Genomic DNA, 25,666 nt, shown 5'->3' on the forward strand with positions numbered 1-25,666 from the left:
TGGGCTGAAGAGATAATATTATCACATGGATTTTAAACTGTTTGACTCAAGAGACAAATAAAGACCTTAAATTGTTTGTTGTGTTTGGTATTGCCTATGGCTTTGGAAAAGAGAGATCAATAAAAGAAGCAAACAACCAGGGAAAGAATCACTGGGGTTGTTAAGGAATCTAAGTAGAAAGTTAGTAACAGAATTAAGTTGATAATGCTATAAAAAAGCTAGAAAAAGTTTTAGCTTCCACTTTTACTAAATACACAGATATGGAGGTCTTGAATTCAAGGTGGTCTATCATAGGTACAATATGCTCAGTCTCTTTTCAAAAGACAATTGATATAAATAATAGGGTAGTAAAAATATCTTTTCTATGAATACTGTAAGTCTTAGGAAGAATGGATATGTTGTGGTGACTGGTTCGCTTCCATCAACATCCTTGAAAAGAACAGTACTTTCAAGATCTCTTGAAACCAACTGATTTCAGCTCTGCAACTAAAACATGGTTTCTGTTACAGCTGACAGTTGATTCAAAATGCCGATTGCTGAAGTTTCCATAAGGAAACTGCCGCCGGATCCCCTAGTGGATTTGCAGGAATTGAACATTCCGAGAACATTTTGATTCTATAGAGGGAAGCAAATGAAAAGTAGACTATAAAATATTCTACTCATGATGAACAAAGCCAAATGACTCACACAATACTCTAATTGAACTGTTGATTTAAATCACCCAGGGTGCCTGGGACCATAAAGGTATACTATTCTCAGAAGCACAATTGAGACATATTAAGAATTAACCTTCCTATCTCACTTAATGAGAATTTCAATATCTTTATTGAAACTAAAAATGATTTCTCTTTCCAGTGTTTATTTTCACCATTTTTATCCTTCTACTCATATTCATTTTACTCTCAGTGCTTCACAAAAACAATTCTTACCAGGTCTAGCTCATGTTATTCCAGGGGCAATTTTAAATCCTTTTTTTTTTTTTTAATTTCATAATAGTAATATTTGACACAGTTGATCACTCACTTCTTTGGGAAATACCTTACCTCAGCCTTGGGACTGAACACTACATTCTTTCTTGGTTATCCTCCTGAGCTAATCATCCTAAACTGCTTTGCTGATTTCTCCTCAACTCTCTGACTTCAAATGTTGGGAGGCCTCAGGGCTCAGTCCTTGAAAATATTCTATTTAAACACATGCCTGAGATTAATCCATCCAGTCCCAGTCTATTTTCCTCATCAAGTCTATTTTCTGATGATTCACAGAATGTTATCTCTAGACATCTTTTGGAATGCCAGGATTGTCTGTTACTTAATCTACTTTATGTCTCAAATTTGATATATGTAAATCTGAACCTGAATCCTGCTTGCTATGAACTAAATGTTCTTGTCCCTTCAAAATTCATATGTTGAAACTTAATCCTCAGTGCGATAGTATTTGGAGGTGCAGGGCCTTTGAAAAGTGATTAGCTCACAAATGGGACTGTGAAGCCCCAGAGAACTTCTTGGCTCTTTCCACCATATGGGGACAAAGCAAAAAGATGGCCATCTGTGAACCAGAAAGACGGCTTTCACCAGACATTGAATCTTCCAATACCTTGGGTTTCATACTTCCAGTCTCCAGAATTGTAACAAACAAATTTCCATAGGTTTTATAAACACCCAGTTTATGGTATTCTGTTGAGCATCCCTAGTAGATTAAGACATTACCCATGGCCCCCCTATCTCACTAAATAGCTCCATGTTTCCATTGCTCAGGTTTTGAAACTGATGCTATTCTTGACTCATATCTTTCTCTCACAGCCCACATCCAATCCATCAGATAAAATTTCAAAATATGCCTGGGGTCTGACCACATCTCCCCACCTGCACTGTGATACCCTGGGTCCATGCCCTTGTCTCTTACCTAGATTTCTGCAGTGGTCTTCTAACAGGTCTCCCTCATTCTGTCCTTAATTGCCTCTAGTTAGTTCTTAACATAGCACCCAGAATTGCTCCATTTTTAAACATTTTAATTATTGTACCTTTGATCAAAACCTCCAGGGTCTTCCTATCTAATTCAGAGTACAATCTAAAGCCTTTAAAATACAACTCAGTCTCACGTTCCACAGCTCTGTCCTTTGACCTCTTGGCTCTTCAGTCACATAGGCTGACTTATTATTCCCCAAATACTTTCAAGTCAGGATATGTGCAGCAGCTTGTGTATCTCCTAAAATAATTTTCCCAAGATCTCTCTATGATTTGAATTTCCTTGTTTCTCAGATTTCAGTTCAATGAGGACTTTACTGGTTTTCATATGTAAAATATCACTTCTACTGTACTTTCCAATATCTAATAGACTACACAGCCATATATTTATTTATTTATTATCAATCTCCCACACTAGATTTAAACTCAGGTAAGCAAAGGAGGATTGTATTGTTGTTTTTCGTTTTTTGCTTTTTTTGTTTTGTTTTCCAGGTCTTTTTTGGTTTTGTTTTTCTGTTTTTTAAATTTTCCACAGATGTTCTTAGCACCAAGGACAGTTACCTAATATATAACATGCTAGTAACTGTTTGTTCAGTAAATAAATGGATGAATGACTAGATCATCTACTTAGCATAAGAGGGAAAGTACTTACCCTTTATCCCCTTTTCTTCAGTTTCATACTAATGTCCAAATTTAAAATTAATATTTCATTAACTGGTTCATATATATGAAGAAAAAAAAACCAATAAAAATAAATCATTTTTTTGTTACTTCTAGTCCAACAGGTATTAGAATGTCAACTCTCTTTAAATGTTATTTATTCTTAAAAAAAACTTTTATTATTTAATTATAGTTGACATATTTATATTAGTTTTAGGTGTACAACACAACTGATTTGCAATTCTTTTCTTTATGCAGTACTCACCACAGTAAGAATAGTCACCAACTGTCATCATGTAAAGTTTTTAAATTTTATTGGCTATATTATCTATGCTCTACTTTTCATCTCTGTGACTTATTTTATAACTGGAAGTTTTGTACCTCTTTATCTTCTTCACCTATTTTATCTACTACCCACTTTCCTTCCCTCTGGCAAACACCAGTTTGCTCTCTGTATTTATGAGTCTGTTTCTATTTTTCTTTGTTTCTTTTGATTTTTAGATTCCCACATGTAAGAGAAATCATATGGCATTTGTCTTTGTCTCATTCATTTCACTTAGAAATACCCTCCAGGCCCATCCATGTTGTTGCAAATGGCAAGATCTCATTCTTTTGGGGGGCTGGGTAACCATTATCCATTATCCTTTATTCATTCATATGTTGATGGACACTTGGATTGTTTCCATATCTTTGCTATTGTAAAAAATTGATACAATAAACATAGAAGTACATATATATCTTTAAGTTAGTGCTTTCATTTTCTTTGGGTAATACCCACTACTAGAATTACTGGTCTTATGGTATTCCTATTTTTTATCTTTTGAAGAAACTTCACATGGTTTTCCACAGTGGCTATATCAATCTACATTCCTACCAACAGTGCATGTATGTTCCCTTTACTCTACATCCTCACTAACACTTGTCTTTTCTTGTTATTTTGATACTAGCCATTTTTACTGGTGTGAGGTTGGTGATGTTGAGCATCTTTTTTTTTTTTTTTTTTTTTTTTTTGAGCATCTTTTTGTGTAGGTATTGGCCATGTATATATGTTCTTTGAAAAATTGGCTATTCAGGCCCTCTGCCCATTTTTGATTGGATTATTTGTGAGGGAGGGGAAGTTAGTGTTGAATTGTTCAAGTTTTTATATATTTTGGATCTTAATCCCTTATTGAATATATAATTTGCAAATAATTATATTTGACTGATGTCAAAGAGATTATTGCCTATGTTTTTTATAGGAGTTTTATGGTTCAGAACTCATGTTTAGGTCTTTAATCCATTTTGAGTTTTATTTTTGCGTAGGATATAGTAAAACAATTCAGTTTTATTCTTTTGCATGTTGCTGTCCAGTTTTCCCAGCATCAGTCATTGAAGAGACTGACTTTCCCCCCATTATATATTCTTATCTTCATTTCTCCAGATTAATTGACCATAAAGGCATAGATTCATTTCTGGGCTCCCTATTCTCTTTTGTTGATTTGCATGCCTATTTTTGTAACAGTACCAAACATATTTTATTAATAAAGCTTTTTTAAAAAAGTATATTTTGAAATTTGGGATGGTGATACTTTCAGCTTTGCTCTTCTTTCTCAAGATCCTTTTGCCTATTGGTCTTTTCTGGTCCCATACACATTTTAGGATTATCTGCTGTAGCTCTGTGAAAAATAACGTTGGCATTTAGATAGGGATTGCATTGACTTTGTGGATTGCTTTGGATAGTGTGGACATTTTAACTATATCAGTTCTTCCACTTCATAAGTATGGAATATCTTTCCTTTGTTTCTTTCATCTTCAGTTTCTTTTATCAGTGTTTTGTAGTTTCATCATATAGGTCTTTCCTGGTGTATGTTGCACTGAGGCTACCTTTTGGGGATGGCTGAAGTTTGGGTGGTTCGGGGGAGTCTCCTTGTGGGGACACCTGGGGCTGCTGTGGGCTAGTGTCCCAGGGCTTGCTAAGGCAGCTATCTATCCAAAGCACTCATATCTGCTTCACTGCACCATCAAGGTCTAGGGACAGATGGGGATTCCTGGGTAGCTCAGTGGTTGAGCGTCTGCCTTCAGCTCAGGGCATGATCCCGGGGTCCTGGGGTCAAGTCTCCCCCCCCAGGTGCCTGCTTCTCCATCTGCCTGCCCTGTTTTTCTCTGTCTCTCACGAATAAATAAATAAAATCTGGGGGAAAAAAAAAAAGGTGTAGGGCAGCCCAGGGGGGCTCAGTGGCTTAGCGCTGCCTTCAACCCAGGGCATGATCCTGGAGACCCTGGATTGAGTCCCATGTCGGGCTCCCTGCATGGAGCCTGCTTCTCCCCTCTGCCTGTGTCTCTACCTATCTCTGTGTGTCTCTATGAATAAATAAATAAAATCTTAAAAAAAAAAAGGTGTAGGGAGAGATGAACAATGATGCTCAGTGCTCCCTCCAACCCAGAAGACATTCTTGCAGCTGCCCTAGGACTATTTCCACTATTTTCCAGTTATATTTAAACTGTGGCATGTGTGTGTGCGTGTGTGTGCTGCAAGGCATCTGGGTCAACTATGGGGTAGAGGCCTGAAGGGTCAGGCTGGCCAGAGTGCCCAGACCCTGCTTCTGTTTATATTTACAAAGGTGGAGGGGAAGTGTAAACAATGGTAATCTAGCCCCTCAAACCCCAATGAGCATTCCACAGGTTGCCTTCCATTTGCCAGACACTCAAAGGCTGGTTCTTTTAAGTTCTAGCTCCCCTTTTAAGCCATGACTTTTTTTTCTGTGTTCCTGGGCAAATGAATCTGTCTCTGTCCTCAGTAGTAACCATCTCCACTGTAGTTCAGTGTCAGTACTCCGGTCTTTGTCTTTCCCACTGTTCTGTCTGTGGTCCCTCCAATTCTCTGTTGTGTAGAAGTTATTCAGTCAGCCTTTAATTTTTCTTCAGGAAGAATTGCTATATGTGAAGGTACAGATTCAGTGTATCCAAGGAGAAGAGGAGTTCAGGCTTTTCCTATATTGCCATCTGGGATCTCACTTTATCTTTAAAGTAACCTATGTTTGTCTCCTAAATTACATTACCCTTCCTGCACTCAAATATAATTACTATTCTGACTTCCATTATTATCATAGAATGATAATTTATAATTAACATATATGGATGTTATAACATATTTTCTTCATAATTTTCTTCATAATTTAATGTATATGGTGAATTGCTAAATGATATCTTATAGTTTTCATTTATTCTGTTCTATGTAAATAGAATTGTATGGATTCTGCAATTTGCCTTATTTCACTTACAATAATTTTAAGATTTGTCTATTTATTCCTTTATGGATTTCTCAAAAATTTGGAAGCATCTCATATATGCCACACACCCTTTTGTGGCCTCAGAATATATCAATAAATCAGATAAAGATTTTATCATCATAAGGATCACATTCTAGTAAAGAAAATCAAATAGTAACTGAAAACATGAGTAAATAAAATAAGCAAGTTAAATATATAGCATATTTAAGATGATATATATAGAAAAAATAGAGCAAAGGCAAACAGTAGGACTATGTAGGCAACGGGGTGAGAGCAGAGTTTCTTGTATTAGGGAGGGTGGCCAGAGGAGGCCTTAGTCAGCAGATAACATTGAGCAAACTTACAGAATGTAAGGAGGCTAAAAATATGGATTTATAGGAAAATAACATTCCATGCAGTGGAAACAACTAGAGCAAAGGATTCAAGGCAGGAACATGACTGGTGTGATTGAGAACAATAAGGGGGCCAGTATGACTGGAGCAGAGTGAGCAAGAAAGGAGATGAGGAGATGAAGTCAAAGATTTAACGGGGATCCAGAACCCATGTTGTTCTGTGAGTCACTGTACAGCTATCATCAGCCTTTTCTATGAGCGAAATGGAGAACTACTGCAGCATTTTCAACAGGAAAGTGACACAATCTGCCTTATATTTTAAAAGTATTTCTCTGTTGCTCCAATGAAAATCAATGGTAGAGGACAGAGATGAAAGTAAGAGAGCAGTTTGGAAGCTATCACAGTAACATAAGCCTAATAGAATTTCTTGACAAATTGGATGTGTGCATGAAAGAAAGAGAAAAATCAAGAATGGTTCCATAGTTTTTGCCCTGAGTAACTGGAAGGATGTAATTTCCAGATGCTTATACCATCACAGTCCCATTTAACTTTGGCTTATGTAGAAGGCTGATGGATCATAGAGAATGATAGTGGAGTATCATAAGCTCAATCAAGAAGTGTCTCCAATTGCATTTGTTCCTTAATGGTGATAGTGAATATAGCCCCTGACACCTAGAAAATTAGCTATCAAGCTGATTGATGCATTTTTTTCGCAATACCAATAAACAAAGAGCATCAGAAGTCACTTACTTTCAACTGGCAGAGTATAACTGCACTGTTTTGCCACAAGGCTTTATCAATTCCTGGGCTTGGCTCCATAATTTAGCTCAGTAGGACCTTAATTATCTTGTTTCCTATAGGAAATCATGCTGGTCTATTACATTGATTGTCCATGCTGATAGGACATATTGATTGGTAAGTAGCAGGTATCCTAGATACCTTAAAAGATACATGCATGCTAGACGATGGAAAATAAGATGAAGGACTTTTAGGTGCTTGCCACTGAATTAAATCTTCTAGGTGTTTAGATGTCTGAGGATGTTGGAATGCCCCTTCCAGGTGTCAGATAAGTTGCATCTCAGACCTATGAAAAGCACAATGAAAAGCACAATGCCTGCTGGACCTCTCTAGGTGTATACATGACATATGCCAAAATTTAGTGGATTGCTCAATTGATGCACATATTTGGAAATGCCATTCCTTCCTATTTACCTGGTAACTCATAATATTGAGAGCTTTGAGTGGGACTCAGAGCAATACAGGCCTTCTAGCCAGCCCAGTTTGCAAAGCAAAGAGTGTTGTTACTTGTGCTTATGCTCTATTAAAATCAAGAGTGTTCAGGGTGCCTGTTATCAGACTGCAATGCTATCTGGAGAGTGTGTCAAGTGCTGATGGGGAATTATAATATAGAACAGGGAGTTTGGGAGGAAGAAAACCTGAACTGTTCATAATGAACTAGGTATTATCTAACAAATTGTCTAATTGGGCATGCCCAGGATTATGTGGATGAATCGTACAGAAAAAGTGTGGGGAGTTAAAATATTTGTTTCCACTGTGAACATTCAGTGTACGTAAGGAGGCACTCAGTGATCAGGTGTTAAAAATACTTATTCTGTTATCTTTCACTATCAGCCTCAGTGCCTGCTCATTGCACTTACTATAGAGGAGGCCAAAAGTGGTGATTTTCATGAATTTTTCAACAAGTAATCCCCCTTCCAGCTCTCACTACCCCTCCTACCCCACCTCATATTTGATCAGGCTGCAGCTACTACTAAATGCCCTACCTTCCAGGGGGCAGAGACCAATATGTAGCGACCTGGTGTTAAGTCAATTATATTAGATCTTTACTATCCTAGGGAAGAGAGACGAGGTTTGTCCTCCTCATACTGAATGTGGATCTGGTTTCTCTGCTTACGTTTGGTATTCAATGATCTTTCCCTGTTATATATTCCATCACCTGGAAGCAGCTGACCAAATAAAATTGTAAAACGGAATATTAAAAACTCCATTTAGCCCACAATACCTTGTGAAGTTAGGCTTATGCACAAGAGGACTCAGTCTCCATTCAGTGATGCTTTCTCTCCCATAACTGAAATAAAGAGATGTGGGACCAAGAGGTAAAATAGGGAATGGCATATCTGAGTACTTCAGCTAATGACCACCAACTCACCAAGCCTGCTGAAGAAGTTTTCCAAAGTATACTCTGTTGTTGTTAATTTAATTCTGAGAAAATCTTCTTTTCTTCTTTAAAATAATTAGGTATAACATTTAAATTTTATATGTTTTTTTTTTAATTTTATATGTTTTTAAGAATAAATCAAGCATTTACTTCTATGTTAAACCTAAGCATCAATTTTGCTAAAATGAATTTTAGGATTTTACTGTTATAAGAAATTATAACTATGTCCCTATGTGATACTGGCTTTTTTTTTTTTTTTTTTTTTGTATTGCACTTGTTAGAATATTTACTATTAAGGTGATACTAATCTTATAAAATCAGTTGAGGAGTGTTCTTTCTTTTCCATTTCCTAGAAGAATGACATTAAAGTTGAAATTACTACTTATTGAATACTAAATATTCCTAGGACACCCTAGGAGCCTATTTTATCTGTTTGGGGTGTTTTTAAATTACTTACTACATGTCATTAATGTTACTCAAATTTTCTGTGACTTCTTGGATAGTGTAGGAATTTCTCATCTATGTTAAAATTTCTCAAATTTGTTGGCATATGGTTGCTTATGATAATCTCTAATATTTTTAATCTCTGTTGTGTAGATATGTATGTTCTCTGTTTATTCCTAATAATTTTTACTCATACCTTGTTATATTTTGTCCCATCTGCTAAATGTATCTTGGACTCCCCTAATCTAAAATACAAGCACACATAGAAATCCATTGATTCAGCTTATTTTTTAAACTAATACCTTAATTATTGCCTTTTGCAGACAAACAGGTAGAGTACAGTAGTAAGTAACAATACGTTATCAGTTATATAATGCTAGTTTAAAAAAAAAATCACTCCAAACTTAGCCAAAACAATGGTGTTCTTTAGGATTTTGTGGGTTAGTTGGGAAGTTCCTTTATGAGTTTTCCCAGCCCACTCATATGCTTACATTTAACAGGGGAGATGGCTAGACTGAATAGTCGAGGATTTTCTCATGTGCCTGGCAGTTGGCTGGGGCACCTTGCTTCTCCTCTATGTGGCTTCTCCTCCTCATACTAAACTTCTTCCTTCACTGAGGTGTTAGTGTAGCATTCTAAGGGAGAAAAGTGGAATCTGAAAGTCCTCTGTTCCTTAGACTTTAGAATTGTCATTTCTAACACATTTATCAAAACTAGCCACCAGAACAGCCTGTATTCAAGGAGGGGGGAAACAGCCCTCACCGCTTGACAGGAGAAGCTACAAAAAACAAACAAACAAACAAACAAACAAACAAACAAACAAAAACCTGTGGCAGAGTTTAGTCTCCTATAGCCTGTCTTCTGGCCACAACTAATTACATAGTTCTTCTATGCAAAATACATTCACCCTTTCAAAGACTCCACCAAAGTCTCATCAAATCCTAGCATCAGGATTGAAGTTTTTTATTTCGTGATCTGTATCAGTTCTGGGTGAGGCTTTTCAAGTGTCAGTTTTCTTAATCCAGAGATTTGTAAAATAAAGAACTAATAATTATTCTATCACTCCCCTTCCCAAAATGTATAATGGTGAAATGAATGTAGGGATCACTACCAATTTCAAAAGAAAGGAAAAGAAGGGACATAGCAGCCAATGGACTATAGAAACTCTGGTGCTTCTGAATTCTAGGAAGGCACATGCCACCATTTCGCCCAATTCCTAGAACAAGAAACTTGACAATGATCCATTTCCATTTTCTGGGAATGGTTCCTTAACCTATTTTTCTCTTCAGCTCTTGGCTCTGCCCTATGGTCTTTTAGCTCCAGACCTTGGACTCCTGGTCTGTTGTCAGTTACTTTCAGTCTGTTTCTTTTCATTTCCCTCCCTCCCTTTTTTTTTTTTCTTATTAATAAGAAATAATCTCTGTTTGCAGCTGTGTGATTTTCCCAAGGCCTCTGTTCATTTTAATCTAGCCCTGTCCCTTTAGCTCAAGCTAGTAGTATTGATAATTTCTTCTTACAATTTTCTAGTTTCCTATGAATCTGATTCATTTCCTCCAGGATCTCAAAGATAAGTCCACAATTCATTTTGAAACAGACCACTATCTGAGGAATACATGAAACTTCTAAGAGATAATACCATTATGATTTTCAGAAGAAAGTTTTTCTTTTTTCCCCATCTGAAAGCATTTACTAGTAGCAACTAAATTTCCCGAGATCTTACTTTAAATTTCATATATACTATGAGGCCAATTTTATTTAAAAAGAATATTTTCTGGAGAGAAGATGGAGAAGAGAAATAGATTTATTTTCCAACCCATAATGTATACTGTGTCTTTTGTAATTTCAGAAAATTTTTCTTGCTGCTAGAACTTCAGTTTGTCTCTACATTTTCATACCTTGTCATATGAACCTGTCAGAAGTCATTTGACAGTTTTGACAATCTGTCTAGAAATTTCCTTGGCCAGATTCATAAGTTCATTAGTTTTATTTTTTATCTACAAGTTTTCAGATGACATTGTTGTCAATTGTTTCTCCACTAAATAATACAGATTACCCTACATAATAAAGCTCACCCTTTCTCAAGACTTCAGTAGCAATTTTTTGTTCGTCTCCCAGAATCCACACTCTCCCTGCTTCTGTTATACTTTCTTCCTATTACTTTGTTCAAAACTAATGCCACGTGTTTTAGATTATTGTTATGGCAGCCACCCAGTTTTAGGTACCAATTTCTGCATCAACCATTTATTGCTGCATACCAAACACCCTCCAAATTTAGTGGTCTGTTCTTGAGATCCTGTGGGTTGTCTGGGTGTTTCCTCTGCTGCTTTCCCATGGGCTTACTCATGTGGCTCATTCAGCTGCATCTTTGGCTGAGTTAGCTTATTCACATGTATGGAATCAGTGCTAATTTTTCCCTGGGGCCCTTCATTTCCACTCCATGTGGTTAGCATCCTTACATGGTATCTCAGGACACTGTTTTTAAGAGAGTAAAGGTGGAAGCTGCAAGGCCTCTTGAGGCCTTGCCTCTAGAAATCAAGGAACGTTATCTCTACCACATTCCATTCATTAAAGGAGATCATAAGGCTAGCACAAATTTATGATTATCGTAACACTGACTCCACTTCTGGATGGGAGGAGCAGCAAACTTAATGTAGAGAAGTATATGCAGGGGGAAATAATCAGTGGTTAAGAGGAAAGGTTTGGGAACAAATTGACCCAGTTCAAATCCTGGTTGCATTATTCTTGGTTCTATATCCTTGGATTAACACCTTAGTTTCTTTCTGGCTCAGTTTTGTTATATCTAATGTGGGACTAATAATCATACATACCTCATATAGTTATTGTTGAGAGTTAAATGTGTAAAAGCATGTAAAGTGTTCATAACAGGGCCTGGTATATTGCAAACTCTTTTATAAATGCTCAGTTCTTATATTTTAGTTGATGCTTCCACTTTATTATCTGTTGTTTATTCTTTACTCTTCTTTATTATGACCTCTGCTCCTCCCACTCTATTTACTGCTTCTGTAATGATCAGTAGTGATTCCCACGTATAACAGTGTTGTGTCATAGGTTGTTATTAATACTCCCTTCTTATGGAATCACACTAGTGATTTCCCTGATTGTCCTTTAACAGGACCCTTAGGATCTTCTTTTTCTCTTCCTGTTTCTTCATTTTGTTCTTCACCAATGGTCTTTCTTTTTGTCTATTTCCCTCCTTTCTCAGTTTCCTCCCCCAAGCAATCTCATCCAGTCTCATTTTGTGAACTTTCAACATATACTAATACCAAATATGCATCTTTATTTCTCAACATTATTTCAGTTTCCAGTTGCCTACTTGGTATCTCAAACTGATATGAACCACAAGTTCTTCAAATCCAAATTTTCCAGGCCAAAAGCGTATGGCTCTTGATTTTGGCTCAGGTCATGATCTCATGGTCATGAGATGAAGCCTCATGTCTGACACTATGCTGAGTGTGGAGCCTGCTTTAGATTCTTTCTCTCCCTTTCCCCCCATCACCCACTTGCATGCTCTCTCTCTCTCAAAAACAAACAAAAACCCCAAAAAACTTGTCTCTGAAATTTCACTGCTTTCTACATTCCCATCACCGGAAACTATATTATCATCAAACCCTGCCACCCAAAATTAGACCATCTTGTACCCTCATTCCTGTCATTTAATCTCTATAGCTACCTTATTCTACACCCAAAACTCCAGTCATGATAACATGTCTGTATTAGACCATTATAAGAAACACTACCATTGGTCTTCCTGTCTGCACTAGTAACACTTTCTCCCCTCTGTTGCCTCAGTTACTTTTGTATGTACAGATCTGTCAATACCTCTATTCAAGAAAATTATTATTATAACTTACTGATTACACAGTTAAAGTTAAAACCCTTGGTGGAGAAATCCCTATTTCCTTCATGGCCTCTTTTCACTCTGTATCCCAATACTCTTTTCTATTACCAGCCCTTTCCTTGCATGAGTACACATATACTTGGTTCTGAGTACTTTTAATCATTATATAATTCCATGTTGCTTTTTGGGGGGCTCTTTATTCTGCTTGAAATATGTTTCTCTACCTCCTCCATTTCCTCTTTGAATATGTGCAGATTATAACTCACTAGAATTTAAACTCCACGAGGACTGGAGACTTTGTTTTATACATTTTTGTGTATATGACACCTACAAATATGTCTATTTTGTAGCATCATTGAATATCTGATTCTAAATGAATGAAGCTTGGTAAAGATTCCTCTCATCACCTGACATTTCTTAAAGCACTTTATGCTGCTTTCAGTATTTATTGCAGTATACCTGAAATTGTAGTGTGTATTGTAACTTCCCCACTAGCCTCTGATTATGCCTGTGGGCAGAGACTGCTTTACTGATCTGTGACATTTATTATATAACACTACACATACAGTGTTGAATGAATGACTTCCCACCCAACTCTCCTATAGTTTATCTACCCTTTATTTGGTCATTGAGTTACTGGTCACCACATATGGCTAGTCACAATCTCCATGTTGACCTTCCCTTTGAACTATGGATAATAAAAATTTTAAAAACATTGTAATAAATATACTTAAAAATGTTACATGATAGAATTTCACAGAAAGCATCTCTGAGCATATGTTAGAATCATTAATAAAAAAGTTATTTAGTAAAAAAAGTCAATGTCAAAATGAAAAAGTACATAATAATAAAAATGTGTAAAGTATAACTTACTTTCAGTAAAAATACCAAAAATATATAGAAATATCCAACCAATAATATTATTTCAGGGTTTGGAAAAATAATTATAAAACCAAAATCAAAATAATGCATTTAGCACTATAAGTTAAAGAAGATTTTCTTATAAGCATTAATTAAATATAATTTTAAAATATTGAGTTGAAATGACACACTTAGAATAGTAATGTGCAATTCCACTCAGCTTTTCCCAAACGTAGAAATCAATAAAAAAATTTAAAACATATGTATAATGAAGGAATTTAGGCAGAATGGTTTTGTTTTAATCTCAGAGAAAATGTGTTCTAATAGTGTTCTCATTGGGAATAAAATAACTGTATTTATATAATCATGAGAAGAAAGAAATGGGTTGATGGTCATAAAACTCCCTTGGTAGTCAGGCATTGTTAATTTAAAAGTAGGAAGGCAGGGATTGAAGTTAATGAGGGGGTGAACCACCATGCAATTTAGTTAAACTGTTTAACACAAAAGCTGGTAGGAATATGGAAAGAGAGTTCCAGAGGGAGTAATAGAAGAAAAGGTTGTAAATCAGTCTATGAAAAAGAAAGGAGAAAAACAGAACACTGTTTTAAAGGAAATGAGAATCACATAGTTCCATTATTTGATAGATTAGAGCAGTCAAAGGGATGGGAAATGCCAAATTCAGTCATTTGCTAGATTGGAGGAATCACAATAAAGACGTAAAGGTAAACTTGTATTCCTCATGAGAATGATCAAAGTGGATTATTAAGTACTCCCATGACTGTTAAATATTATAGTGACTTTAACTCTTCCCTGGGTGCCTGAAAATGTGTCTATCTTGATCATAGAAGGAGCGAAGTTACTTCTAGACCTTTATTTTCAGACTGCTTAAAAGTCAAAATTATATTACTCTCTGGGAGAGAACAGCCATTTTCATCGTAGTTGCTACAGCAGAGATAAAAATTTCACTGTCCACACAGAGTAAATTGAGAGGAAGTTAGAGAAGACCCCCAAGTAGCAGTAATGAAATAATCTGAAAAAAAAATTTCATTTCATTCCTTCTTTCATCTATTTATTAATTTATTTAATAAGCATCATATGCCTACTATGAAATTATTTTAACCTGTTATAACCCAATGATTAAATATTAAAATTGACTCTTTCAGAGATTGAATATCTAGTGGTTTTCAAGATTTCTTTCCTAACTTTGTATAATTTTTAGATATCGATTATATGTTGAAAGTCTCCTTTATGTCACACATAAAATGCATCAAAATAATTTTTCAGTCAATTCTAATTCTACTTTAAATTAGCTTGTTTTGAATTAATGTGCATAGTTTACATACAATGGGCAAAAAGCAGTTAAATAGTAAGACCGTGAATTCCTAGAGCCAGGGAATTGCTGGCAATTAGAACTTAGAAAAGCTTGTAGAATCAATGACTTTGCACTGTAGGAAGATTTTTTTATGAGGTCGTACTCAATCTGAAAGCAGTTCTTTCCTGCTACAAGATGGGATTGGCTATAAAACTGGTGTCATCACAAAAGAAACTAGAGGCCTTGAAGACAGACAAAGACAGTTAACAGTGCAGCACAGTTTAGCAAGAGACCAGTCATTCTCAGGTAAACAAAAAACAAAAACCAACCAAACAAAAACAGTTTAAATTATGTGCATTTTCATAGAGAAAAATTATCTTCAGATCTACTTCCAATAACAGGAAACATACAATTGAAGAATATAAGCTTCCTTATAACATAGTAAATATAAATTGTATTTCAAGTGTCAACATTGTGCACTTACAGAGAACAAAATTCTTTGCAACTTTAGGGAAACCTTGATTAAGTAGAGGCAATAATTCTACCACAGACTTCTTTGAAAATGAAAATAATCAGATTATGATTAATATGAAAATAAAGTTAAAATGAAGGAACTAGAAGTACTTCTATTCACTACATATGAATAAATGCTTTAACAGTACTTATGAGGAAAGATTAAAAATTGACATATATACTATATGTCTATGTAATTATTATTCATGTATAATCATTTCTGTATTGGTCTTCTTCCTTACTATTGGATCCACAAATCTCATTCAGTCCTTTATTTTAAATCTATAAATCGTTAGGGGAAAAGCTCTCAGTTTTTCCCCATTGAAAATGATATACACTGTGGGCTTTTTGTATAAGGGTTTTATGATATTGAGGTATGTTCCCTCTATCCCTACGCTGTGGACAGTTTTAATCAAGACAGGATGCTGTATTTTGTCAAAGCTTTTTCTGCATCGAGATGATTTTCTTTTGTTAATGTGATATATCACATTGATTGATTTGCAGATGTTGAACCAGTTTTGGGGTCAGGAATTAATAAATCCCACTTGGTCATGGTGAATAATCCTTTTAATGTACTGCTGGATCTTATTGGCTAGTATCTTGGTGGGAATTTTGGCATCCATGTTCATCAGGGATATTGGTCTGTAATTTTCCTTTTTGGTGGGTTCTTTGGTTTTTTGATCAAGGTAATGTTGGCCTCATAGAAACATGAAGTTTTTCTTCCATTTCTTTCTTTCTTTTTTTTTTTTTTTTTGAAACAGCTTCAGAAGAATAGGTATTAGTTCTTTAAATGTTTGGTAGAATTCCCCTAGGGAAGCCATCTGGTCCTAGACTTGTTTGTTGGGAGTTTTTGATTACTTCTTCAGTTTCTTTGCTGGTATTGGATCTGTTCAGGTTTTCTATTTGTTCTTGTTTCAGTTTTGGTTTATATGTTTCTAGAAGTGTATCCATTTCTTCCAGATTGTCTAATTTGTTGGCATATAGTTGCTCATAATATGTTCTTAATATTGTTTATATTTCCTTGGTGTTGGTCATGATCTCTTCTCTTTCATTCATGATTTTACTTTGGGAGTTCTTTCTCTTTTCTTTTTGATAATTCTGGCCAGTAGTTTGTCAATTTCTTAATTCTTAATTCTTAATCTTGAATATTGTCAGTCATTTCAAACACTTTTTGAGGTAATATGTAAAAAGCAGAATTTATTTTTTTTCTTTTACTTGTGATTTCTTGAAAATATTGAAAGTTGACCATGAACTCATGCACATCTTGAGCTTCTCCTTTTTTGAATTACTTGTATTTTTCTCCCAATTCATATTAGTTTAGTTATTGTTTGCTTATTGTTTGGAGGAACTCTATAGTTTCTATACTAACTTTTCATCTGTTGAAACAACACTGCTGGGATCCCTGGGTGGCGCAGCAGTTTGGCGCCTGCCTTTGGCCCAGGGCGCGATCCTGGAGACCCAGGATCGAGTCCCACATCGGGCTCCCGGTGCATGGAGCCTGCTTCTCCCTCTGCCTGTGTCTCTGCCTCTCTCTCTCTCTGTAACTATCATAAATAAATAAAAATTTAAAAAAAATTTAAAAAAAAAGAAACAACACTGCTAACATATTCTCACTTAGTTTATCTCATATTTATGATATTTAGGTTTTTGATGTTCTTATATAGTTAAATGTGCCAATTATTCCTTCACCTTTGAATTATGTATCATTGTATGAAGAGATCTCAAAGATTTCTGGAAGTATGGTAACAGCATAATTGAATTTATGGCCATAAATAGAATTTATTCACACCAAGTAGTGTTTGAGAAGGGGATTCTGGATAGAACTCATCACATAAGCAAAGGATGAGAGAAGAACACACAGGTATGCTCAGAGAAAACATCATTTGATGAGCTGGAGCTTCAAATGTGAGGTAGGTAGTGGCAGCAAATAGGTTTGGAAAAGATAAGTAGGTAGATTCTCAATAATGGAGAAAAAGTGTGCTGTAATCAGAAACTTGGAAATGTGCTTTTTAACAATGAGGAACCACATGGGGATGTGAAATGGTCATATTTGCATTTTATTAATAGATTCTGAAAACTGTAGGAAGGATGGATATGAGAAACTCAAGATACAATGGTGACATAAGGAGTTGCAGTAAGAATAAATGGTGTTCAGCTAAAGCTAGGGTGCTGGTATTTTGAAGGAGAAGAAATGAGATCCTCTGTACCAGTATTGAAAGGTGCTACATTAAAAAAAAAAAAAAATCAAGTATCTTTTTTGTTGTAGTTGTCTATCTAAAATTTAAAAATTTTAATTCCTAGAAGTCTCTAGGTCCTGTTGTTCAACAGTATGCCACAAAAGGCTGAAATTACCATTGGAATATTTTCTACTGACAATGTTTAGAAAGTTTATGTTACCTCTATATAATATTTTGTATAATTTAATATATAATACTTAAGTGATTTATGAATAAGACGTAAATTTATGATTAATTTTTCTTTATTCTTAAAAAATAAAATTCAACTGAATAAATTTGAAGATCAAATTGCCTTTGTTTAAATGATTCATGAATCTAGCAAGTTAGAGGAGAACCCTGTGGAGTTGTACAAAATGAAAGGTTTTTCAGGGAGAAAGGGGTGAGGTAAGAAAGTTATTAGCCAAAAGAAAAAGAAAAGAAAAGGATTGTTCCAGGCCAGGTCACTTTCCATTAGGGGGAAGAACAGGAGATCTTATGCAGATTACCTCATCTTACTATGGGGATAGAGAGGGCCTCTATGACAGATTACCTCATTGGGGTTGATCAGAAAATCCCTGACTGGCTGATTAAGACTTACATTTCTGGGGGAGGTGGAAACTGCCATAAGATTAGGTATTAAGTCCCATTTGGTGACGTGGCCTAAATGATGCCATTTGGGGCCTGTGGTTTTCTTTTTAACAATTCTCTCCTTATGATGAGACTTTCAGTTTAATTGAGAGATGTGATAAAATTTTAAGCCATTGGTGGTACTCTCAGCTACTTACTGGTCTGCACTTGTGGCTTTTACTGATCCTCTGTATGATATTCACAAGTCATGGGTGTTTGTTTTTCTGAATTCTTGTGATACTCATAAGGCCACAATGTAGGCCCACAATCCAGAAGTCATTTTCTTCACTTCTCTGATATTTCACTCTTAGAACATCTGCTTGGTAGTTAGTAGCTATGAATAGGCATTTAAAGGTTTTGAGAGGATACAGTGCACTAGGGAGATTATTATGGTGACTATAAGCAGGTTAATTCCCAAATTTGGAATGCACTTTAGAGTCATGATCTCTAAGACCCAAACCAGTCAAAGAAAGTCCCGATTGAAGAAGTCGCCATTTAAAGCCAAGTGCCTTATTTGGTGATCTTTTGTAATTGTGTTTTAATTTCCACCAAAGTGTTCATCCAAATACAGCAAGTGGTGGTAGCCACAGCACAGACACCTCCTTGCTCACCTAAAAGATAATCAAGGGCTATCCTAGGGGATCCCTGGGTAGCTCAGCAGTTTGGCACCTGCCTTTGGCCGGGGGCATGATCCTGGAGTCCCGGGATCAGGTCCATGTGGGGCTCCCTGCATGGAGCCTGCTTCTCCCTCTGCCTGTGTCTCTGCCTCTCTCTCTCTCATGAATGAATGAATAGAAGTCTTTAAAGAAAAAAAAAGGGGTGGGGGTCTATTCTATTATCTAGAACTATTTCGGCTAGAGAATTCAAGGATCTTTGTTGAATCACTATTGTTCTAGTAGCAGATTTTACAAGAATTTTAAGATTTAAGGAGGAGTTCTCAATCATAGCCTTATTTACATTTATCCCTAACCTGGTAAATAGGGATCTGCCAAAAGGAGTAAATTCTAAACCACAAGCTTCCTGGTAGGTCCTTTTCAACTCAATAATGTAAATTCAGGGAGTTGACCAATGAGATGTGTTCTTTTGCTTCTGAAAAGTTAGAGGCAGGGTTAGATTTTCTCCCAGCTTGAAATAAAGTTTTTTTTGTTTGTTTGTTCTTTAAACATCATCATCAACAGCTCATCCTCCATACCCTCACTTAGCAATAGCCTGGAAGATATAGATGAAGGCATTATCTTTATAGGCCAACAAGAGGAAAGGGAAAAAAAAAAAGAAAGATTTAAAGTATGAAATTTTGATCTACTGTCTTGGGTAAAAACAGTCCACCTCAATGTTAGCTATTTATCTTCCTAGGCAATTGGATTTATAGGTCTCCAGCATCTATACGGGACCAGTATCAAGTGGAAACTTCTATAGATGTGTGATGTGTACCCAAAAGCCTTGATACCTCCTGGTTGTGAAGCATTATCAATAATCGTGAGCACTTGGTAAGGTCTTTTCTAACTGGGCATGAGAGCTGTTTTGCTCTAATGATGTTTCCAAAATAATCAGCAGGTTGTGATCACCAGGATCCTTTAAATTGGAATCTAAGAAGTCTTCTTTAATCTATTAATAGTTTTGATGGGATGCCTGGGTGGCTCAGCAATTGAGCCTCTGCCTTCAGCTCAGGGCCTGATCCCAGAGTCCCAGGATCGAGTCCCACATTGGGCTCCCTGTATGGAGCCTGCTTCTCCCTCTGCCTGTGTCTCTGCCTCTTTCTCTGTGTGTGTGTGTGTTTCTCTCATGAATAAATAAATAAATAAAATCTTAAAAAAAACTATTAATAATTGAGCATAAGATATTAGAGACTTATAATAGCTGCTCATACGAGCATAGTATCCTCTAGATCCATTCATCTTCTCAAAAATGCAAGTTCTCATCCTTTTTGTGTCTGAATAATATTACTCTGTGTGTGTGTGTGTTTGTGTGTGTGTGATCTTCTTTACCTATCTATTGATGGGAATTTGGGTTGCTTCCATATATTGATTTTTCTAAATAATATTACAAAAAGCATATGAGTGTACATATCTTTTCAAAGTAGTATTTTCATTTTCCTTGGGAAATAGGAGTGGAAGTACTCAGTCCTATGGAATTTCTATTTTCAAAGGAACCTCTAGACTGCTTTCCGTAATGGCTATACCAATTTACATTCCCACCAATGCATGATGGTTCCTTCCTCCACATTCTCACCAGAACTTGGGTTTTCTTATCTTTTTGATCCTAGCCATTCTGACTGGTGTGAGGTGGTGTCTCATTGCAGTTGTGATTTGCATTTCCCTGATGATTAATGATGATGAGCATCTTTCCACATATGTGGAAAAAGACCATCTATGTCTTTTTTTGGAAAAAAATCTATCTGCTAATCTTTTAATCAGATTTTTTTTTTTTTTTTGGTGTTGGGTTTAATAAGTTCTCTATATATTTTTGGATATTAAACTTTTATTGGATATATCATTTGCAAATGTCTTCTCTCATTAAGTAGGTTGCCTTTTATTTTGCTGATGATTTTCTTTGCTGTGTAAAAGCTTTTCATTTTGGCGTGGTCCTGATATTTATTTTTGCTTTTGTTTCTCTTGCCTGAAGAAACCTATCGATAAATATGTTGCTAAGGTTGATGTCAGAGGAATTAATGCCTATGTTTTTCTTCCAAGGAGTTTTATGGTTTCAGGACTCACATTTAGATGTTCAATCCATTTTGAGTATATTTTCTGTATGCTGTAAGAAAGTGGTCCAGTTTTCTCAACACCATTTATTGAAGAGGTTGCCTTTTCCCCATTGTATATTCTTGCCTCCACTGTCATCAATTAACAGCATAAGCATGGGTTTAATCTGGGCTTTTGTATTGTATGGATGGACGTTTCTGTGATTCTTCCTGCATAACTGACCATCCTGACCTATAGGTTCGCAAGCTTGTTGAAGAATGTTGTTTGTGAGACTTGGGCTCCATGAGTGACCTCAGGAGCCTAGTTCATTGCCATTAGCTGCCTTCCAGGTTAGAATTGGCCCTTCTGGTCTGGACACCAAAAGCTATAAGTTTTGCTTTACATCCCCAATCCCCTCTGGCTCCAGGCTGCCCCTCCCCCCGTGGAATCTGGGAGGGGAGGCAAACATGCCTAGCCCAGGTTCCTTGAATATATAAAGAGATGATGAAGTAGGAATGCAGCTGGCTCCAAATTGCAAGTCTTGGCAAACAAATGTTTAACTTCAGACCCAGTCATTTGTCCTATAAATACAGCCCTATGAGGATGGTCAGTTAGAAGTGTCACCTGAGGGGAGGATGCTCCACCCAGACCTCTGAATAGGGACTAAGGACTGCAGCTTCCCTGTCTCCAGGGGGCTTCCCCAGGTGATAAGGTTGAGTGTCAGATGTACCCGATTTGATGTAATTCTGTTTTAATCTTTACTGCTTACCATTACCCTCATCTATGTGCAGATTTCCCTTTTCTTCTTTCTGTTTCTATTAGGTTTTTATAATATCCATAAAGTGTTTTTTTCTCCTTGAAACAGAGTATGGCTGCCGTGAATCTTTAGAGCAGGTTTTTATCCCATTCCACTTACCTGAGTGTCTGTTTTTGTTCTAGTATGATATTATTTTGATTACTATAGCTTTCGGTGTATCTCAAAATTTGGAATTGTGATACCTCACAAGATTGCTTTGGCTATTAGAAGTCTTTTGGGCAGCCCTGATGGCTCAGCGGTTTAGCGCCTGCCTTTGACCCAGGGCGTGATCCTGGAGACCCAGATCGAGTCCCACATCAGGCTCCCCGCATGGAGCCTGCTTCTCCCTCTGCCTATGTCTCTCTCTCTCTCTCATGAATAAATAAAATCTTTAAAAAGAGAGAGAGAGAAGTCTTTTGTAGTTCCATACAAATTTTAGGATAAATAGTTTTAGTTCTGTGAAAAATACTGTTAGTATGTATGCATGAATGTATGTTGTATGCATTTATTTTATTTATTTTTTTACTGTTAGTATTTAGATAGGGATTGTATACATCTGTAGATTGCTTGGGGGTAGTATAGACATTTTAACATTTTAACTATATCAGCTCTTCCAGTCCATGAGTATAGAATGATCTCCCCCCCCCCCTTTTTTTTTTGCATTTTCTTCAATTTCTTTCCTCAATGTTTTACAGTTTTAATCATTATAGGGGCTTTCACTTCCTTGGTTCAATTTATTCTTAGATATTTTATTCTTTTTGGTGCAAGTAGAAGTGGAAATGTTTTCTTAATCTTTCTTTGTACTTTGTTCTTAGCATATAGAAATGCAACAGATCTGTCTAGTAATTTTGTATCCTATAACTTTACTGAAGTCACTTATCAGTTCTAAGTCTTTTGGTGGAGTCTTTCTAATTTTCTATTATAGTATCACGTTATCTACAAATAGTGACTTTCCCTACCTTCTTATAAGTTTGGGTGTGTCTGATTGCTGTGGCTAGGACTTCCAGTACAGTATTGAAAAAAAGGGATGAGGCAGACATCCTTGTCTTATTCCTGATCTTAGAGAAAACATTTTTAGTGTTTCTACATTGAGTGTGATGCTAGCTGTGGGTTTCTCATATATGGTTTTTATGATGTTGAGGTATGTTCCCTCAATCCAGTCTGTTGAGAATTTTTAACATGAGTGGATATTGTATGTTGTCAAATCCTATTTCTGCATCTGTTAGATGATTGTATGGTTTTGACTTTGCTTCTTATTAATGCATCACATTCATTGATTTGTTAATATTGAACCACCTCACATCCTCCAAATAAATCCCACTTGATCATGGTCAGCGATCCTTTTAATGTATTGTTGAATTTGGGTTCTGAATATTTTGTTGATTATTTTTGCATCTATGTTAGAAATGTTGACTTAAAATTTTTTGGTAGTGTTTTTGTCTAGTTTTGGTATCAGGGTAATGCTGACCTTACAGAATGGATTTGGATGTTTTTCTTCTTCTGTTTTCTAGAATAGTTTGACAGGAATAGATATTAACTCCTCTTTACACGTGTGAATGTATCCATTTCTTCTAGTGTCTAGTCTGTTGGCATATAACTTCTCATGTTACTCTCCTATAATTCTATGAATTTCTGTTATTACTTTTACTCCTTTGTGTCTGATTTTCTTTTCTTTTCTTTTCTTTTCTTTTCTTTTCTTTTCTTTTGGATGAGTCTGCCTAAAGGTTTATAAATTTTGTTTAACTTTTCAAAGAATCTGTTCATTTCATTGAGCTTTCCTATTTTTATATCTTTCTGCTCTGATCTTTATTATTTCCTTCCTTCTACTAAACTTAGGATTTGTTCTTTTTATTTATTAGTTCCTATAAATGTAAGATTACTTGAGATTTCTCTCAATTCTTGAGGTATCACTCTATCACTGTGTATCACTATAAATTTCCCTCTAACTTCTGCTGCATCCCGAAGATTTTGGTCTGTTGGAATTTCATTTTCATTCATCTCCATTTGTGTTTCTTCTAGTTTCTTCCTTGTGATTAATTTCTACTTCTGTATTGTTTTGGTGAGAAAAGATGCATCTGGTCTAATGTGTCCTTCAAAGACACTTAATTTTTGACTAAATGACCACCTATGTAAGTGGAGTGTTAAAGTCACTATCAATTACTATCAATTTCACCCTTTATGTCTAATAATATTTGTCTTCTGCATTCAGGAGCTCTAGTAATGCAGTGCATAGATATTTACAATTTCTATCTTCTCTTGTTGGATTGACCCCTTTATCATTATGTAAAATCCTTCTTTGTTTTTGTTTGTTTTAGCAGTCTTTTCTTTAAACTTTATTTTATCTGATAAGTATTACTATACTGGATTTTTTTTTCTTCCATTTGTATGGACTTTTTTTTTCTCTTCTTTTACTTTCAGTGTATAGGATGTCAGGTCTGAAGTGAGTCTCTTGTAGGCAGCACATAGATGAGTCTTGTTCTTTTATCTATTCCATCACTCATTCTAGATCTCCTGATTGGAACATTCATACCATTTACATATAAAGTAATTATTAATAGGTAGGTACTTACTGCCATTTTGTTAATTTCTCTTTTTTGGTAGTTCTTCTCTGTTGCTTTCTTCTATTCTCTTGTGATTGATTACTTTATGTAGTGTTATGCTTGGCTTTCTTTTTATTTTTTGTCTAAGTTTTGGTTTTGTGGGTACTATGAAGTTCATATATAACATCCTAAGTATACAGGAGTCTATATTAAGTTGATAGTCACTTAAGTTAGAATAAATTCTTTTTTTTTTTTTTTAGAATAAATTCTAAAAGAACTTTTTTAAAAAAATTTCTCCCTCCACATTTTTATATATGTTTTCATATTTTACATATCTTTATCCATAATTTCCTTCTAATTATGGCCTTTCTTTTCCACTTAAAGAAGTCCCTTTACTGTCTATAGGATAACCAGCTTAATGGTGGTAAACTCCTTTTTGTTTTTCTGGAAAACACTTTCTTTCTCCTTCCATTCTCAATGATAACCTTGCCAGGAGAGTATTCTTTTTGTAGTTTTTGCTTCCTTTCAGCATTTTGATTATATCATGTCACTCTCTTCTGGCCTGAAAAATCAAATGAAAGCCTTATGGGGTTTGTCTTGTAAGCTTTTCCTTGAAAATTCTCTTTATCTTTAAACCTTGGCTTTTTAATTATTATGTGTCATGGTGTGGACTTCTTGGGTTTATCTTGTTTGGAACTCTCTGTATTTTCTTATACTGGATTCTGTTTCCTTCTCCAATTTGGGAGGTTTTCAGCTATTATATCTTCAAATAACTTCTCTGCCTCTTTCTCTCTCTCTTCTCCTTCAGCGATCCCTTACCTGTGAACATTTATTTGCTTGATGTTGCCCAAAATATTCCTTAAGCTATCTTCATTTTTTAAAAATTCTTTTTGCTGTTCAGCTTGATTGCTTTCCATTACCCTGTCTTCTAGATCAATGAGCCATTCTTCTGCATCTACTAGTCTACTGTTGCTTTCTTCTAATGTATTTTTCATTACAGTCATTGTATTCTTCAACTCTGGTTCTTTTTCACATTTTCTATGTCTTTATTGAAGTTCCCTCTGAGTTGTTTCACTCTGCTCTGCAGTCTACTGAGCATTTTTATCATCATTACTATAATCTCTTTTTTCAGATATTTTGCTTATTTCTGTTTCATTTAGTTCTTTTTCTGAGATTTTTGTTTTGTTCTTTCATTTGGAGCATATTGCTCTGTGTTCTCATTTTGCTTGACTGTGTTTCTATGAATTAGGGAGAACAGTTGCTTCTCTTAAACTTGAAGGAATGGTCTTGTGTATGGTCATTCCTTGTATAGACTGTGTGTGACTGGGGTATCTGGAGCCTACCTAGAGGGCATCCTGGCAGGATAGGTGAAGTGCGTGTAGGGCTACCCAAGTTGGGGCAACTGGAGCCAAG

This window comes from Canis lupus, chromosome 12 (assembly GCF_011100685.1).
Source record: "Canis lupus familiaris isolate Mischka breed German Shepherd chromosome 12, alternate assembly UU_Cfam_GSD_1.0, whole genome shotgun sequence".
NCBI classification, from domain to species: domain Eukaryota; kingdom Metazoa; phylum Chordata; class Mammalia; order Carnivora; family Canidae; genus Canis; species Canis lupus.